General features: G+C 40.0%; 1 protein-coding gene and 1 pseudogene across 4 annotated transcripts in view; both read right to left on the reverse strand.

The window, feature by feature from the left end:
- Positions 1-14,151, reverse strand: part of ENOX2 (ecto-NOX disulfide-thiol exchanger 2) — a 348,870-nt gene that overhangs the window by 164,323 nt on the left and 170,396 nt on the right. The window lies entirely within an intron of this gene.
- Positions 10,948-12,728, reverse strand: LOC102468028 (T-complex protein 1 subunit eta pseudogene; annotated as a pseudogene).

A 14,151-nucleotide genomic window follows, 5' to 3' on the forward strand; every position in this document is an offset into this window, starting at 1 on the left:
GGTACTTTGACAGAATGGGGAACTTTCCAGAAAACCAGGTCACTGCTGCTCCTTGCATCTAACAAAGCATAACAAGTGTCAACTCACTCTCATTCTCTAGTTCAGTCAGGACAAATGACAAATGTCCCTCGGTTCAAGGAGGGAGGCTAAGCCTGGCCTTCATTATTTAACTCACTTTTCATCACTTCCTGCTTTTGGGCTAAGATCACCTGAGTCTGGGACAACAACAAGGCCACCTTTGGAGTCTACTGTCTTATTTTCACATTTTTATAGTTAGGCAGAGCAAATATCAGATGCCAGTCATACTTTTAAAAAAGCCAGAAGTCCCTTGAAGACATTTGTGGGAAATGCCCACAGGAAGAAGAGAAGTTTCCCATAGATTTTTTCATTTAAAAAATGAAAATAATGTTAAACTCTTTGGTGCTGCAGCAGAATATTAAATAAAAACATCTTAGAGAAACTTGCCTGAGAGCTATATGAATTCTAAACTATGAAAACAAGACACTCAGTAGAAAACTGTAAAAGAGAAAAGCGATAAGTTTGCTTTATCAGAGAAACAAAGCATTTTCCTCCAGGGAGGAAGGAAGCATGATGGGAAATCTGCAAACAATGGACCTCTGAAAGATTTCATGTGTTTGCTTAAGAACAAAATAACAACAACCCAAACCCCACAGTATTGATAAGGGACAAATGCTTCCAGTATTGACAGGGGACAAGTGCTTTCCTATCAGATAGCACATGGACCTTGGGATATTTCCATAAGGCAAAGATGTTCAGACTATGTCCTTTTCTCCAGCATGATTTGAATGATTTTGTGACACCACCTTTCTCTAAATCTCTGCTATGATCCAGGCACAATGCTAAAATTTTTCCCTGTTGTCACTCATGTAAAACCCAAAAGGAAGGGTATTTGTAATGGTACAGGTAAGGAGAGTGGGCGTGAGTGATGACAGGGGATAGGGTACCTCTCCATTTATTTTCCAGCTCCTCTCTGCCTGCATTTTCTCTGTGTCTCAATGTAAGTGTGCCTGTTTTTCTGTCTGTGTTTTTCTGTTTCCCTGTCAGTCTTCCAGTCTGTTTGTCAATTTCTCATTGCCTGTCTGCCCTTGTCTGTTCGGACACTTCCTCTGTCTGCCTACCTTCCTGCTGCTTCTCAGGTTCTGTCTCTCTGCTGAGCTGTCTTTGTCTGCCTGTTGCTCTGTTGATCTCCACTGAGCATTATCTCTCTCCCTCTCTCTCCTCTCTCTATTTGTATCTCTCCCTTTCTCTCTGTCCCTCTGCCTGTCTGCACCTCACATTTTTTTCTAAAGTCTGTGTTTCTTTCTGGTTTGTTTTTGACTCTGACCAATAGTCTCTGACCGTTTCCTTCTATTTCTTTTTCTCTTTCTGTTTGAGTAACTCTCTCTGATGAACTGTTCATGTATGATCCCCTGTCAATATGTCTGTCTGTACTTTGGTTAGCCTGTCTGTATTCTATGCCTTCCTGTCTCTTCATCAGTCTCTGCATCTCCGTGCCTCTTTCTGTTTTTGTTTGTCTCTCCTTCTCTGTAAATACTTAACCTGTTTTATTTTTCTATCATTCTGTCGCTTGTATGTGTCTCTTTTTGTTTCTCTCTGTGTCACCTGTCTGTGCTTGTCAACCTGTCTATGCTCTGGCTATGGGTCCACTCTTTCTGCCTGTCTCTCCACCATCCTGCCTCTGTCGGTTTCTATGGATGTCTGCACATACTTATTTTAGCCATTGCCTCTGTCACTTCTCTATACATTTTTTCCTTGCTCTCCTCCTCCCTCTGGATCTATCTGATGGTCTCTTTCTGTAATTTGTTACTCTATTTCTCTCTCTGTAGGTCTCTCTGTCTTACTATGATTTTCTCAGTTCCTCTGTTTCTTGTCTTTTACTCTATCACACACTATCTCTGTCAGCCTCTTCTCTGTCTCTGTCTCTCTGTTGCACAGTCTGCCTCTTGGCCTATTTACTTCTTTCCTTCTGTCAGTCTGTCTTCCTGTTCCTACCTGTCTACCTGTTCATTTTCATTTCTCTCTCTCCCTCTGTATCTTTTTCTCTCTGCCTGTTCCCTGTTCTCACCATGTTTGTCTACTCTATCACACACTATCTCTGTCAGCCTCTTCTCTGTCTCTGTCTCTCTGTTGCACAGTCTGCCTCTTGGCCTATTTACTTCTTTCCTTCTGTCAGTCTGTCTTCCTGTTCCTACCTGTCTACCTGTTCATTTTCATTTCTCTCTCTCCCTCTGTATCTTTTTCTCTCTGCCTGTTCCCTGTTCTCACCATGTTTGTCTGTCTCTCTGCACTCCTCTCTCTGTGTCTACCTGTCTATGTCCCTGTCTATGTCCCTGTCTTTTGATTCCACTTGTCCACATCTATGCCTGCCAATGTCTTATTCCACCTACTGGTCACCCTCTCTCTGCCTGCCTGTTTGTTTCCAACTCTCTGTTGGTGTTTATCCTTCCCTTTAATAGTTTGGCTGGCTGGCTGGCTTATTGTCTCTCAGGCTATCTTCTTGTCTCTCCTGTCACAGTATCTGTCACTGTCTCTCTTATTTATTTTTCCCCTTCCTCCTTACATTCCTTCCTCTTTCAATTTCTTTCTCTTTCAATTTCTTTCTCTCTCCCTCTTACTTTTTTTTCCTAATTGCCAGAGTTCACATACACTCAGGGAGAAAGCACCTCCCAACGGTCATGCTGCAATCCCTTCTCCTCCATTTCTCCACCTGGTTTAGATTCTAGGCATACACACATGTACATTTTCCCAGCGTGGTTTTTTTTTTTTTTTTTTTTTGAGAGAGATTTTCACTATAGGGCGCGTGTGCGCTCGCCAGACAGACAGAGAGAGACATTAGAGTCAGAAAGCGAGAAATCACCCCCCGGGGGGATGGTCACGCCGCAATCCCTTCTCCTCCATTCTCCTCTCGGGATCCTGGGCACGCACGCACATGCGCCTGGCGTGAGTTTTAAGCCACCGGGTCCGGGACGCGAACCGTGGTCGACTACATGGGAGTCCAGTGACATAGCCATTACACTAACTGCTGGTTCCCTCCCAGCGTGTTTTTCAAGCCATGAGGGCTGGGATTTGAATCAAGATCCATCATGTGGTATCTGGCTTTCTATGCACAGCACTAAACTGGGTGCTATAGGGCTAATGCATCTGTTTCCCTCTTTCTCTTGCCCCCTGGTCTTACTTTCTCTTCTCTGTCTCTGTTTTTCTTTCCCTCTTTTTTGATTGAGGCAAGATTCACATAACATAAAATTAACCAACAAAATTAAATTTAAAAAGAAAAGAAAAAAATCTAAACAGAGAAAAAAACCCATAGAATTAATCATTTTAAAGTGAACACTTCAGTGGAATTTAGTATATTCACAATGTTGTGCAACCACCATCTTTATCTAGTCCCCAAACATTTTCATCACCTCAAGAGGAAAGCCTATACTCTAGTAGTTGTTCCCTCTTCCTTCTCTTCTTGGCAATCACCAATCTGCTTTCTGTCTTTATAGATTTATTTGACATTTTATGTAAATGGGATCATACAACATGTGCCATTGTACTTTTGCCTGCTTTCTTTTGTTGTTGTTTGAATTTTAATTGCCTTTATTCATTGAGAAACTCATAAGAAGCAAGAGATTAAGATTATGACCAGGGAACCAGCAGTTAGCGTAATGGCTATGTCGCTGGACTCCCACGTAGTCGACCGCGGTTCATGTCCCGGACCCGGTGGCTTAAAACTCACGCCGGGCGCGTGTGCGTGCGTGCCCAAGATCCCGAGAGGAGAATGGAGGAGAAGGGATTGCGGCGTGACCATCCTCCCTGGGGGGGTGATTTCTCGCTTTCTGTCTCTCTGTCTCTCTCTGTCTGTCTGGCGAGCGCACACGCCCTACAGTGAAAATCTCTCCAAAAAAAAAAAAAAAGAGTATGACCAAAGAAAGTACTTATTATCAGTCCTGTGGGGAGAAATACAATGTTTACACCTCAAAGAGTTTTAGGTTGCTTTTAATTTTCATAGGCAGAACAAAGATTTCTACTTAGAATTTTTGCTAGACCAATAAAGACCTAATTCTGTACTAGGAGAAACCATTGTATAAATACCCTCTTTTTTTAAAAAATAAATTCATTCAGATTTCTTCAGTTTTAACTAATGTCCTTTTACTCTTTCAGAATCTTATCAATTATACCACATTCCCTTTAGTCATCTTGATTCCTTAGGCTCCTCTTGCCTGTGAGTTTTTCCAGACATTCCTTATTTTTGATGACTATGAGAAGTTTGAAAAGAAGTTTGGTCAGGCAGTTTGTAGAATGCTCCTACGTTGAAATTTGTCCAATGCTTTCTACATGATTAAACTGGGGTTAAAGGCCACTGTCGTTACATCATTTGGGGGGTACACTACCAACATGATCTATCACTGCTACTGTTGTTTCAGCTCATGGCAGAGATAGTATTTGGCAGGTTTCTCCAAAGTTACTCTTTGATTTTCCCATTCCATCCTCTTTGGAAGGAAGTTACTTGGCTGCTTTCACTTAGCATAATGTCTTCAAATTTCAACCAACTTGCATTATTTTATTTTTTATAGCTGAATAATATTGAACTCTGTGGATAAATTACAATTTGTTTATTTATACAGTGATGGATATCTGGGAAGTTTCTAACTTTCAGTTGTTGTGAAGAATACTGCTATGAACATGTGTACTTGTCTGAGTACCTGTCTTTAATTCTTCTGGCCATATACCCATGACCAGACTTGCTGGGTCATATGCTAATTCTATGCTTAACTTTTGGAGGACCCACCAAACAGTTTTTGCAGCAGCTGCACCATTTTATGGTCCCATCAGAAATTTAGGAGGGTCTCAATTTTTCCAAATCCTCAAACACAGTTGATATTTTCCATTTTTCAGAGTCCAGTCATCTTAGTGGATGTGAAGTAGTATCCCATTTTTGTATGATTTGCATTTCCCTAATGATGGTGTTGAGCATCTTTTCATGTGCTTATTGTTCATTTGCATATATCTTTTTTGCAGAAATGTCTATTCACATACTTAGCCCATGTTTTGACTGAGTCATCTATTTGTTGTTGAGTTGTAAGAGTCCCTGGTATGTTCTATTACTAGACCCTTACAGATGTATGAATTGTACGTATTTCTTGTCTGTCTCTTTTCTCTCATTTTATTCCTCTCTTTTCCTGAAAGATTCAATTTTTCTGTCCAGACTGTCTTTTTCTCACTACTTCTCCTGCTTCTCTGCCTTCTTGACTCCCACTAAATCTCCCTCTCTCTCTGCAACACTCCTCAAAACTTTGTCTCTCAGGTTCTGTGTGTATGAGTATGACTCTCTTCTCTCTCTGCATCAGTTTCATTTTATCTCTTTTCTGCTTGACTTTCTATCTCCCTCAGTTTCTATCAGTCCTGTCTCCCTTTAATTATTTAGCTTTCTCTGTCTCTATGGTCTTTACTTCTCTCTGTATCCTTTTTCTCCCACCTTGAGACCTCCCCCCTCTTTTTCCCACCTGATTCAGTCTAGTACCATTTCTATCTCCCTGTTTTTCTCTCATCTCTCTTTTCATTTTTCCTTTCTTTTTCCATCTGCCCATGTCCCAGTCTGCCTTTTTCTGCACCTGTCTACTTCTCTGTGTCTGTCTGTCCATCTCTCTTAATATACTTCCATCTTTCTATATTTGTCTGTTGATCTCTATCTCTTTATCTGTGTTAACCTCTGCCTTTGTTTTTCTATCTATTGGTCCCGCTCTCTTTCTTAGTCTATTCTTTCCTGTCTGCTTATTCCTCCCTCTGTACATCTCTGTCCTTTCCTATTTCTATGCCTGCCTATGGTGTCTGTCTTTAACCATCTGTCTGTTTCTGCTTCCTCTTTGAAAACGCTATGGAGAATGGTACTATTTTTGTTGTTGTTGTTGCTTGTTCGTTTGTTTGTTTGTTTTTAAAGCTAAACTGGAAATCTCTTCCCAACCAGTGCCAGCTGAATATATGCATCTCAAAGAATGGACTTAGAGTCCTTGACTTGTCAAAAATGCATGGATTGTACTGATTTTTGAAACACAAATCTGTCATTTGGGTACCTTTAAAAACACAGAGGAAGGGAATCAAAGAGAAAAAGGAATGAAATAAAACATTTAAGGGACGCATTATCTGTTGATGATAATGTGTGATAATATCTTTAACTGGAATAATATACAGTATATTCATGCTGGGAAAATTCATTTTGTATGCTGTAATGATATAAAAAGAAAGTCAGGAGGATAAACTTCTGATTTTCAAATATTTCTGAAGCCACAACATCTGCACACCTCTGCTTTCTTACTGACTTAAAATTCAGGAACTACTTCCATTCTATTGTGTTGTCGGAAAAGTCATGACATATTTTTGCACAGAAAAACAAGTCGTGACTTTTCCGATAACCTAATAATTCTTTCTCCAGTGCTACCCATATCAGTTAGGGTAAGTGACATTTCCACAAAAAGATGTGGACTTGGGATGTGGGATTCTTTAAATAAGGATATGGTACCTCATATTGTTGTCTGTGGATGTATTTTTCTTGGGAATGGTATTCATGGATATTCTCTCTTTCCTGGGAAAGCTGTCTATAAATGTCATACCTTGCCTCAGAATGGACACTGTTTCTTCGTCGGGAATGCTGTCCATGGACAGATGTTGCACCTATTATGGGATGGCTGTCTGTGCATGTTGTACCTTGCTTTTGAATGTTGCCTGTGGATAGTGCACTTTACTTTGGATGTTCTTTATGGTCAAATAATTCCTCAACCTAAGGAACTCTTCAATATTGTTTGATTAACATTGATTTCCTCTTTGAAGCTGCTTCTCCTGAGAAACTTCTGTGAGAGAACTGAGACCACATTATTGGTACTTTTGGGTTTGTAACTTGACTATTGACAAGTTCATTAATACTTTCTCTAGACTGAATACATATAATCTCTTGGTATACTCTGTCTATTTTCTGGATGCATAAGCTGGAGGTGGGGGTTTATTAGGGGAAAGGAAGAATATTAATCAGTAAATTGACCTTGTGCCTGGGAAAACAGCTCATAGCATGAAAATCCTAATTTATTAGCCAGGCTAGGCAACTGGCAATGTCTGTCTCTCAAAAAGATAAAAATCACAGTAAATGCGTATAAATACCAGATATAGTGTGTGTGAAAGAGTAGGGTCTGAGGAAGGACATTTAGAAGAAAAATAGGGAGACAAAGCATTAATGTGACAAAGAAATGTGGTATTAACTGCTGAAGACATTTTATAGTTTTATCAACTGGACTAGGGAGAAATGTTCCCATGTTGAAATATTCACTTTGAAAGCTAAATAATGTGATTGAATGTATGAAAGAAATGAAATTAAAATGCAAAAAAAAGAGATAAAAATTGTGGAATCAGAAAGCATACTTATTCAGGCAAAAGCTGTTTCTTCCAAATGTCTTAGCATAATGTAGCCTGCCCTGTGGCAAATGAGTTTTCACCTTTGGAGGCACAATGCTACATAAGTATTCACAGTATTTCCCTTTACCAAACCACAAAACTTCCATACACTCTATAAGAACTTATAAATCCTAATTACTCTTTCTTCTATTTTATTCATCTTTGCTATTTTCCTTGGAATGAGAATATCAAATTCCCTCTGGGGATGTGGCAACACTCTCCTCTCCTAGCATCTATGTTGCCTCTGCTCCCCTAATATTTCCAGCATTACCATACCGGTGTTCATTCATGAACATGCTTCTTCCCTTAGAAATCCATGCCCCCCATCCATTCAGACATGCAAAATGCATTTTCTCCAAGCTGTACAGGTGAAAGACCAAGGTCCTGTAGTTAAGGAATATTGGCTGTGAGGGACACATCCACAGGATTTATACAGTGGAGCTCCAAGAATCATCCATTCTACTTAGTTCTATTCTTTCACATTTTCTGCAAAAAGGCATGACAGGGAGTAAAAAATAACTTTTGAGGCTAAATTCTTTGGGCTTATGCTGGCCAGGGAGGAAAGGGGTATAATGATGAAGAGGTCACCAACTAAAAAATGGCTCTCTCCAATTCCTGTTATTTCAATTCTTTTATCATTGCTTTTAAGAATGGGGATTTATCTAGGCTTAAGTGTCCTGAATTTGGGTGGTCATTCATTTGTCTTTTGTTTCTTTTAATGAAACTTCTACTTAGAGATCATTGTAGATTCACCTGGAGGTATAAAAATAACACTGAGAGATAATTATGTACCTTTTACCTATTTCCCTCCATTAAGACCATCCTACTAAACTTGTACAATACCACAATGAGGATGTTGGTATTGATATGGTCAAGACACAGAACACTTTCATCACCAAAGGTTCCCTCATGTTGCCCAACTTTTATAGTAATACTAACTCCCCTCTCCCATCCACTCCTTTCTTTAACCACTGGAAGCCACAAGTTTGTTCTCCATTTCTACAGTTTTGTCATTTCAAGACCGTTAGATAAGTGGAGTCATACAGCATATAACATTTCAGAGTTGTCTTTTCTCACTCAGCATAATTCTTTGGAGATTTACCCACATTGTTGAATATATTAATACTCCAATCCTCTTTACTGTCAATTACTATTCCAAGGTATGGATATGCCATTCATTCATTGAAGGACAACTAGGTAACTTGTAGGTTTTGGCTACTATGAGTAAAGGTGCTATAAACATTTGTACAGGTTTTTGTGTGTGCATAAAATTTCACTTCTCTGCATTTCCCTTATGATGAGGGATGTTGAGCATTTTTTCATATGCCTTTTGGCTATTCGTATATCGTCTTTAGAGATTGCTTTTTTCAACTCCTTCTCCCATCTTTTAATAGGGTTGATCATCTTTTTTTCCAAACAGCTGCTTGAGTTCTTTGTGTATTCTGGTTATCAGTCCCTTATCTGATGCATAATTTACAAAAATATTTTCCCATTCTGAGGGCTGTCAATTCACACTAATTACTGTGTCTTTTGCCATGCAAAAACTTCTTAGTCTGATGTAATCCCACTTGTCTATTTCATAGATTATTGACTGTGCTTTGGGGGTCTTATTTAAGAAGTCTTTGCCTACTGCAAGATCTCCCAGAGTTTCCCCAGTATTGTCTAGGAGCAGTTTTATAGTTTGAGGTCTTAGGTTTAGATCTTTAATCCACCTTGAGTTGATTTTTGTCAAAGATGAGAGGTAGAGGTTCAGATTCATCTTTCTTCAGGTGGAAATTGAGTTTTTCCAGCACTATTTGCTGAAGAGGTTTTCCTTTTCCCACTGGATTGACTGGTACCCCTTGTCAAATTGTGCAGAATTGCTTTGGCAATATAGGGTCTTTTTTGCTTCCAGATGAATTTTATGATTGTGTTTTCTAGATTGGTGAAGAATGTGTCTGGTACTTTGATTGGGATTGCATTAAATATGTAGATTAATTTGAGTAGAATAGCCATTTTGATGATATTAATTCTTCCAATCCATCATAAGGGAAATACAGATCAAAACTACAATGAGATACTACCTAACCCCAGTCAGAATGTTTAAGATTAAAAAAAAAATGATAAGTGTTGGCAGGGGTGTGGTGAAAGGGGAACTCTCTTACACTGCTGGTGGGAATGTAAATTAGTCCAGCCACTGTGGAGAACAATTTGGAGATTCCTCAAAAATCTACAAATAGAACTACTATATGATCCAGCAATCCCACTCCTTGGTATCTACCCAAAGGACAGAAGAATTCTTAATCAGAAAAGTGCCTACACATCGATGTTCACTGTAGCACTATTCACAATTGCTAAGTCATGGGAACAACCCAAATGCCCCTGAACAGATGAATGGATAGAAAAATTGTGGTACATATACTCTATGGAATACTATTCAGCCATAAAAAATATCAAAACCCTGGCTTTTGACAGAAAGTGGAAGAATATGGAAGATTTACTCCTGAGTGAAGCAAGCCAGGCTATGAAGGAGAGACATTGTATGTTTCCACTTACTATATACCGAGTGTCCGCACTCTATGACTGAAACTGATTGATTGAAGGATATACAAATACAGTAAATGGGTGTAAATAACAGATATAGTGTGTGTGGAAGAGTAGGACCTGAAGAAAGACATTTAGAAGAAAAATATGAAGGCAAAGCATTAATGGGACAAAGAAATGTGGTATTATCTGTTGAAGATATTTTATAGTTTTATCAACTGGACTACGGAGAAATGTTCACATACTGAAATATTCACTTTGTAAGCTAAACAATGTGATTGAATGTATAAAAGATAATGGAATGAAAAAAATTTCATTTCTCTGGGGTCAATTCCTAAGAGTACAGGTGCTATGTCCTGTGGTAGCTTCATAGTTTTTTGAGAAACAACCAAACTTGAGGCTAGCAGGTGGTGTAGTGGATAAGACAATGAATTTCCACATGGCTGACTGTGATTAGAGACCTGGACCCAGGGACTCGAAACTCATGCTGGGAACATGTGCATGCATGCCCAAAATCTCAAAAGGAGAATGGAGGACAAGGGACTACATGCCCCAAATTCTGAGAGAATAGAGGAGAAGGGACTGTGGTGTGGCCATCACCCCTGGGGGGTGATTTCTCACTTCCTCTTTCTCTCTCTGGTGAGCAAACATGCCCTATAGCAAAACAAACAAACAAACAAACAAACAAACAAAAAACTCTATTAAAACATAAAAACAATTAAAACAAAAATAACCACCAAACTTTTCTTCAGTGACTATACCATTTTACATTTCCACCAGCAGTGGTAGAATGGTTCAGTTTCTTTGCATCTTGTCCATAATTTAGTGTTGTCATTATTACATCCCGTGAGAACACAGTGGGCCAATTACTACCCCCTCCTTGTAACACGGATTAACCAGGCCAGGGAGAATAAGTGTGCCTGCAATCAGCCTGCCGGCTAGTCAGGTGCCAGGGGGAGAGCCTCTCAATAGGCGAGGTCATCCCTGGCCAGCTGCTGGGGGAGCATCCACAGTTGAGAGGGGTTTTTGATGGTCTCATCTATGGAGATGATAAGGCATGCAGCCTCAGAGGCAGCTGTGAGGGCAATGATTCGCACCATCACCGGCTCCCACACGATGGCCTCAAAGTTGTCAGCAATATCCTCATTGTTGATGTCCACTCCATACCACGTGCCTCCCTGGGCATGCCAAGCCCACAGCTTGTTGAGGATGTTTGTGGCATCAAAGTCAGCATTGTTGCACAGCTAGCGTGGTATAATCTCCAAGGCCTTGGCATATGTTCCAATCAGCAGCTGCTGTTTCCCTGGAATAGTCCTTGAGTAATCCCGCAGGTACCTGGAGAGCTCCATCTCAATAGCTCCACCACCAGCCACCACCAAATCGTTCTTGATGGCCCTCCTGACGATCATGATGGCATCATGCAGAGACCACTCCATCTCCTCCATAAACTTCTCAGCACCACCATGGAGAATGAAGGTGCATGTCTTCGCCTTGGGACAGTCAGTGAAGAAGGACAGCCAGTACCTTTCGCCTCCAATCTGGGTCTCTTCAAACACCTGATAGCTGCCCAGCACATCCGCTGACAGAGTGTTCACACTGGTCTGGATTGAGCCTCCACAGGCCATCATTGTCCTCTTCAGATCCTCCTCAGGCACTCAGCCAGCACAGAACATGTCCCTGTCAGCAAAGTACTGGGTGGCCATGTCCTCAATGGGAAGTTTGGACAAGACAACTTTGGCTCCTGAATGATGGATTTTCTCTAACTTATTATAGAGAATGTTCCACTCAGCATCAACAATTGCCTGATAATCCTTGACATCATGTACTCTGACTTTGGCATTATCTTTCTCAGCTTTCAGCTCCAGCTCAACATATTTAAAAGGGCAATCCTGGGATTACTGTACTTTTTGCGCTGCATTTCAAACTCAGCGTAAGAGAAGGTCTTCTTGAATGCATTACCAGCAACCAGTTGAGACTCCTCTAGGGCTCCACCCTGAATCTTCTTGATTCGAATCATTTTAAGCTGGAGCAAGTCATCGAGCATCATCACCGCATCCACCACCATCTTGGCAAAGAAAGCTTTTTGTTGGGAGCTCAGCTTGGAGCTCAGCGCTGTCATGGCACATTTCTCCAGCAGCTTCCTCTGTTCCACCTTATCTTGCTTCTTCATGGTCACAGCAATCTCTCTGATCTTGTTAACTACCAACTGAGTGGCTGTGCGGAAAGCTTGAATGATGATCTCCTCCACATATGGTTCCACCTGCTTCAGGAACCCTGCAGCCAGCAGGGTCACAGAGGTGGTGCCATCACCAATCTCAGCATCTTGGGATTTGGCAATGTCCACTAAAGTCTTTGCTGCAGTATGGACGACATCAAGGAGTTTCAGAATTGTGGCCCCATCATTAGAAATAGTTGCTTTGCCTTGGCTATCCACAATTAGCTTGTCCATGCCATGGGGACCGAGGGTGGTTCTTACAGCCTTAGCAATCACCTGGCAGGCACAAATATTACTCACAAGTTGGGGGATGCCTTGAGAGCTATCAGTTCCCTCTATCAACAGTATAACTGGTGTGGGCGTCATATTGGAAGCTGTTCAGTGGCCTGCCACTCTTCTCTTCAGCTGTTGTCATTATTTTTTATTATCACCATTCTGATAGTGATATCTCATTGTGATTTTAATCTACATTTCCTTATTGAATAATTATACTGAGCATCTTTTTAAGGACTTATTTTCCATCTGTATCTACTCTTTCATTAAAAAGTTCATATCTTTTTATTAATTTTCTAATACATTTATTTATTTTACTGTTTAGTTTGAGAGTTCTTCATATATCCTAGGTACTAATCCTTTGTTGAATATGTGGTCTATGAATGCTTTCTCCCATTCCATAGCTTGTCTGCCTATCCTTGTAACAAGGTCTTTAACAAAATAAAAGTGCAATTTTGTTAGAATCTAATTTATCAGATATTCCTTTCATGGATTGTTCTTTTGGTATTAAGTCTAAGAACATTTTGCCTAACCCTACAATTTGAAGATTTTCTTCTATTTTTTTTCCTTAAAAGTTTTATAATTTTACATTTTAAATTTAAATGCATGATCAACGTTGGGTTAATTATTGCATAATGAGTTTTTATTTTTCATAATTTTCCCAGAGTGTGCATGCACTCACCAGAGAGAGGTGGGGGATGAGAGTGTAGGAAAGCTTCCCATGGGGAATGATCACACTGCAGTCCCTTTTCTTTCATCTTTCCCTCCTTTTGGAATTTTGGATATGGAAGCACATGTGCCCAGGTTTCTCATGTCACTGGGTTCAGGACTCAAACTGTGCATTTGACCATGTGAAATTCAACTGCCTTAACCACTGCACCATAGGCTGGCCCAGGAGTGAGGGTCTGATAGAGGTTTTTTGCTTATTTGTTTTTGTCTATGAATTTCAATTGAATTTTTGGTAGAAAAGCTTTTTTTCCCTCCATTAAATTGCTTTCATATATTTCAAAAATCAGTTTCATGTGTTTATGTAGATATATTTCAGTTTTTCATTCTGTCTCACTGATCTATGTATCTGTCACTCCACCAATACCAAATGGCCTTGATTACTATAACTATGTATCAAGACTTAATATTGGGTAGAACAATTGCTACCACTTTATTCTGTTTTCAAGATGATTTAGCTCTTCTAGAGTTTGGGCCCTTCCATAGAAATATTAGGATAATCTTGTCTATGCCTCTAAAACTACCTTGCAGAAAATTTTTAGAAGTTAGTTTCTTTCCTCTATGAGCAATGGAAAGAGAGAGAAAGAGTGAGATGTACACCCCCCACATGGTCTTCACATTGCAATGCACCCACAGCTTCAGCCAGCCCTGTATCATGGGTACACATGTACCCAGTGAATCAGGGAGGCATACAAAGTCAAACCCAAAACCTTCCCATGGAGTCTGCCTCATAGAAGATTGCATTACAGCTGTGGCACAGTCCAGCTCCACTTGCTTAAATTTTGACAGGAATTACATTGAACTTAAAGATAATTTGGGCAGCAACAACTTTACTATGTTGTATCTTCTTTTACATAAACGTAGTGTGTCCACTTACTTAGGTTTACTTGATTTTTTTTTTCATTAGTATTTTATAACTTTCAGTATACAGATCTTATGCATGTTTTGGTAAATTTATACTTAAGGAT

This window comes from Tupaia chinensis, unplaced genomic scaffold (assembly GCF_000334495.1).
Source record: "Tupaia chinensis unplaced genomic scaffold, TupChi_1.0 Scaffold144058_2, whole genome shotgun sequence".
Taxonomy (NCBI): Eukaryota; Metazoa; Chordata; class Mammalia; order Scandentia; family Tupaiidae; genus Tupaia; species Tupaia belangeri.